Source organism: Trachemys scripta, chromosome 9 (assembly GCF_013100865.1).
Source record: "Trachemys scripta elegans isolate TJP31775 chromosome 9, CAS_Tse_1.0, whole genome shotgun sequence".
NCBI classification, from domain to species: Eukaryota; Metazoa; Chordata; order Testudines; family Emydidae; genus Trachemys; species Trachemys scripta.
The window spans coordinates 99700149-99705385 of NC_048306.1; the positions used below are offsets into that span (position 1 = coordinate 99700149).

At 49.4% G+C, this 5237-nt stretch overlaps 1 long non-coding RNA gene across 1 annotated transcript; it reads left to right on the forward strand.

Moving 5' to 3' along the window:
* The first annotated feature begins 2455 nt into the window (after window positions 1-2455).
* On the forward strand, window positions 2456-4836 carry LOC117883445. Its single transcript, XR_004647267.1, has 3 exons — window positions 2456-2555; window positions 3630-3776; window positions 4650-4836. It is a non-coding gene; the product is annotated as an uncharacterized LOC117883445 (long non-coding RNA).
* Window positions 4837-5237: the final 401 nt, after the last annotated feature.

A 5237-nucleotide genomic window follows, 5' to 3' on the forward strand; every position in this document is an offset into this window, starting at 1 on the left:
CGTCCTTCCCAGGCACACGGGGGAATTTTAGGAAGGCCCTGGAGAACTAGTCACACTCAAGTGGGACTAGCCCACGTCCATACAACAGAGAGGTCATTTTAGCAGCTGACAAGTTGTGTTCACCCATGCTTTAGTCTTATCACTCACGGCCCCGCCAGCTCGGGATAAAAGTTCAGTGTCACTGTGTGGCCAGGACTGGATTTAGGGGCAATACTTGAGTTATAACTAGAATGAACTTTGCAGTGAAGACAGGGCCTCAGAATGGTGGCTCTGAACCACACCGCCTCCCAGGACACACACTACTCCTTCCTCATGCCCCAGGATGCGTGCTCTGAATTTTGTGCTGAGATTTCCTCTCAATTTGATGATCTTCTGTGTCTCTTTATAAATATTAACAATAATACGTGTGTGAAGTAGAGGGAAGAATTTGTAAATAAAGAGTAAAACACACTGGCCCGAGACGTGTAAAAACACCTCTGTGTATTATTGGGCCAGCCGACTGTCCAGGAGTGCTCAGTAAGATCCGGATTCTGATCTTAATCACGCCTGGGTCATTCTGAGGTCTCTCCCCTGGAGTCGCTCCTGATTTACGTAGGGGTCCCCCGGAGCAGGTTCTGAGTCTGAAAGATCTGCCGTGTTTCTATTGCAATTTCCATTCTCAGATGTGCCAGTTGCCCGCTCTCAGACTTCTGCTGCAGTATGTGTTTATGAGCGCGAGAAGGAATGCACACGCACACAGCTGCAGTCGTAAGTCTGCCTAGGCTTAGCATACACGCCGCTTTCAAGCTCAGCGATGCATTCAACTAGAGAGAAAGGGGAAAAAAAGTTCTGTTGTTGTAGTAATGTCCGGATTCCCAAACACCCTGCACATGGGCTTCCTGACATTTCTATAGACATTTGCATCAGCGATGCAGCTGCCTCTCATTCACAGAGCAGCGTGGCCTTCAGCTGAGCAAAGGGTTTTTGCATTTCAGTTTTCCTGTTTAAAGAGAGTCTAAGGGTTTATCTAGATGCTGAATCACAACGATTTAACTTACATTTGTCCACATGAGAACATCGCACTGGTCTGAAACCCATTTAGTTGAACAGCTTGCAAAAGGCTGTCTTTACCCTCTCGTTTCAGTCTGGCTTCAGCTGATGAAGAATAGTTTTAAAGTAAGTCACAATAAGCCACTCTCAAGCTGTCCATGGGATATTGCACCATATAACTAAACCAGTTTAAATGAAATGGTGTAATTTTGTGTGTCAGAGAAGGTCTAATTTGGCCACCCTCTAAATTTTGCTGGGGAGGGGGGGCTAACAATTGTAATTATTTGAAGGGGTGCTAATTAAAAGTTTATTACTGTTGTTGTTTCTGTTGTATTTATGGAAGTAGAAGTTACTCAGAAGGCTTCAAGGAGCTTTCAAGACAACTAAGAAAGATCTGGGACCAAATTCTCATCTGCGATCTACTGAAAAACAGACAGTCCTCCCCCAGCTGTGGATTCCTAATGTGCCAGAGGCTTTCATCTCCCATTGACTTCAGGGCCCTTGGATTGGGACCTTTAAGAAAAAAAAAATCTCTTTACCTATCTTACAGGTAACTAGATCATTAATACTGGAGAGAAATCATGCCATGCAGTAACTTGTAAATTTCACTCACCCTGGAAAAAGGGAATGGGGATGCGTGCCTGTAGTCAGCGTTGCTCTCCGGTTCTGATGCACTAGCATAAAACGGAGGGGTATGAACTGCAAGACGCTCTGGGGGAATCCAAACAAGCCAGCTATCTTAACTGGATCATTTTAAAAAAAGGCAGAACAACAATGGAAATGTTTCTGTTGACCTTAGATTCTGGAAAAACACTTGTTTTAACCCAACCTAGATTTTGGGTCTAAATCAGCCTGACAAGTTTCCCCTTAAATAAACCTCTTCCGTAGTTTGACTTTAAAAAAAAAATACACAAAACCTCAGAAACACAAAAGAGATTACATCTGTTATTCAGAGTTTGTCCTGAATTTTGAAGGTGATGATTGTTTAAATTTATACCTATATATAGAATAAACTAAGCATTGAAGTCACTCTTCTCTCTTCATAAAAACAGTTCAGATGCCATTTCTTAAGCATTGTTTATGTCAAAAGCTTTCAAAGTTTTATTTCCTCTGTGGCCACATCACTGCTCTCTGTAGACTCTTAAGGCATCATCAAATGTTTCCTCATTAGATAAGATCATCACACCCTAATGATTTAGCTCAGTGAGTCATCTTCCCTTCTGGAGGACTGCATTCAAACCAAAACAGGGCGACTGCCCTAGGACAGACCTCTCTTTCCTTGTCCCACTGAACAGAAATGTTTCCAGAACACAGTCAAGCCACTTCAACAAAGTAATTGACTGGCATGTTGTTGCTGTTGTTATTATTAGAAATCATTTATATTACATCACAGGCCCTGATTAGAATGGTGGCAGAGAAGACGACACAGTCCCTGCTCCCAAGAGCTTAGAATTTGAAAGACATGGAACCAGATGAAGGGTGGAGAAAACACAGCGATGGTCAAGGTGCTGATTGGCACCCGGCTTGTAAGTGATCCTGGTTTGTTTGTGGAGCGAGGGGGAATGACAGGAAGCAGGGAGCGAATATAAACACCAATGCGGAGAAAAAGGAAGAGGAGAACATGTGAGGGGGAGGTTGGGACAAAGGGTCAGAAATAGGACTGTAAGGTCCCACAGGTCTAAACCCCAGGCCTGTAGAACTACCATGTAGTTGGCAACGCCAGGCTGCCACCCAGCAGCAGTTGCAATCTGTCTGCACTCCACTTTCCATGACCCACTGTGGGGGACAGACCATAGGAAATTCCACCTCCAGGGTTTGACAGGCAGCAGACCCCTGGCTCCTGATTGGCTCCCTGCCCTATGTACAGGGCCGCCGAGAGGGGGGGGGCAAGTGGGGCAATTTGCCCCAGGCCCTGCCCCCACAGGGGCCCCCATGAGAGTTTTTCGGGGCCCCTGGAGCGGGGTCCTTCACTCGCTCCGGGGGCCCTGGAAAACTCTCGCGGGGCCCGGGCCCCCGGAGCTTCTTCCGCTCCGGGTCTTCGGCGGCGGGGGGGTCCTTCCGCTCCAGAACCTGCCACCGAAGTGCCCTGAAGACCCGCGGCGGGGGGTCCTTCCGCCCCGGGACCCGCCACCAAAGTGCCCTGAAGACCCGCAGCGGGGGTCCTTCTGCCCCGGAACCCGCCGCCGAAGTGCCCTGAAGACCCGCGGCGGGGGGTCCTTCCGCCCCGGGACCCGCCGCCGAAGTGCCGGGTCTTCGGCGGCAATTCGGCGGTGGGGACCCCTACCGCTGAAGACCCCAGGCCCCCTGAATCCTCTGGGCGGCCCTGCCTATATAAACCCCAGGGGCCTTCCAGGAAGTGTCCAGGCATCAGTGCAGATCTCCTGCAGCTGCCGAGACTCCTCCTGCTCTTGAATCCTTGGCTTGATTGGGACTTTGCCCCCCTGAACCTGACTTCGACTCTGACCCTTGGTATTGACCCTGGCCTGGAACTGCTTATGAACTCCTTGGCTTACTCCTAGCCTCCAGTTTGCCCCTTGGCCCTGACTGCCCTTGCTGGGATCCTGACAGCAGCCTCTTAACTTTTCTTAAAATACCCTCAGCTACTTTCTGACCTATCAAGCAGGTACTCAGCTCCTTGTTCCCCACACCTTCCCCTCTGGCCTCAGCTCCTGCAGAAAATGAAAGCCTACCCGACTTCTGATTGGAGCTGAGCAGCAAAAAGCGGGTTTCTTGGTTCCCATAAAAAGGTTGGTGCAAATCCAAGAGCTTTTGCCAAAGCTGGTCTTCCAAACTTGTCACTAAAAAGGGAAATTTTTCAGGCTGGGGACAACATTGATCAGTTTTTTGATGAAAACCCAAAAGAATTTAGTCAGAAATGGAAGTTCCCTCTGGGATGTGTCCCTTTTGACATCATTAATCTAAGATACTTATCTGGGCCCCATCCCCGTAGTGTCTGGAGAGCTCATAATATCACAACCTCTGTTTGTCAGAGGGTGGAGATGGATGGCAGGAGAGAGATCACTTGATCATTACCTGTTAGGGTCACTCCCTCTGGGGCACCTGGCATTGGCCACTGTTGGCAGACAGGATACTGGGCTGGATGGACCTTTGGTCTGACCCAGTATGGCCATTCTTATGTTCTTATGTTCTTATAACACCCCTGTGAGGCAGGGCAGTGTTATTATCCCATCGTAAAGATGGGAAACTGAGGTGCAGAGAGATGGGGGCACATTGACGCTGTGATTAAAAAACCTCCAGCACTGAGTCTCAGAGCCCAGCCTGAGTCCGAACGTCCACAGTGCAATTTTATAACCCCAACTCTGTGACGCCGAGTCAGCTGACCCAGGCTAGCCGCAGCCGTGCTGCAGGTCTTTTATCGCGGACGTACCCTAAGGGTCAGATCATTAAAAGTATTTAGTTGCCTAACTCCCATTGCCACTGGGAGCTAGACACCTAAATACTGTACCTGTAAAAATTTGGCCCTATATGACTTGCCCAACATTACAGAGGGGATCTGCAGTAGAGGCGGGAATTGAACTGGGTTCTCCCAGGCTACCTCGCTCACCACTGGGCAATTTTTCTTCTCGTAAAACGCAATCTTTCACAAACAAACTTTTCAGATGAATAACTCTGGCCGGCTCTGGTCCTGGCGACGTCTCTCAGCCTCTGTGTTGCGTCCTGACGCAAAGTGATCAGAGATCATCGTTCTCCATCTTGGAAGGCCGGTCTCCGGACAGAGGGGAGAACTGCTCGCTGCAGTGGGGAGCAAGCACTGGCTGCTGTCTGAGGTCATGTCTGAATAAAGGATTCGTGGAATTGCTCAATACGGGCTCTCATGACTCGAATGCAAAGAACACCAGAGCCGTTGCATTTGCAAAGGCTCCTCGGCCGTTTCTGCTGGGCTGCCTCCAGCTTTCCTAATCCGGGGGTTGGGGGTCGCCTGCTGAAAGGCCACCTCCCTAAAGATGCTGGGATCTTCTGTTCCAGGTGCCTCTGGTGGAAAGGGGACGTCTTGGAGGAGACTGTTGTCCCAAAGTTTTGGTCTAGTGGGAACCCAGCTAGCTTCTCTCCCTCCCCATCCTCGCTCGTTCTGTACTGCTCTGATCCTGCAAACACAGCCTCTTAGAGGACAGCCCGGGTGGAGCTGCTGGGTGAGGGATGGAGGAAGTCTCAGTGAAAACTGATGCCCCCAAAGTTTGGAGACAGAG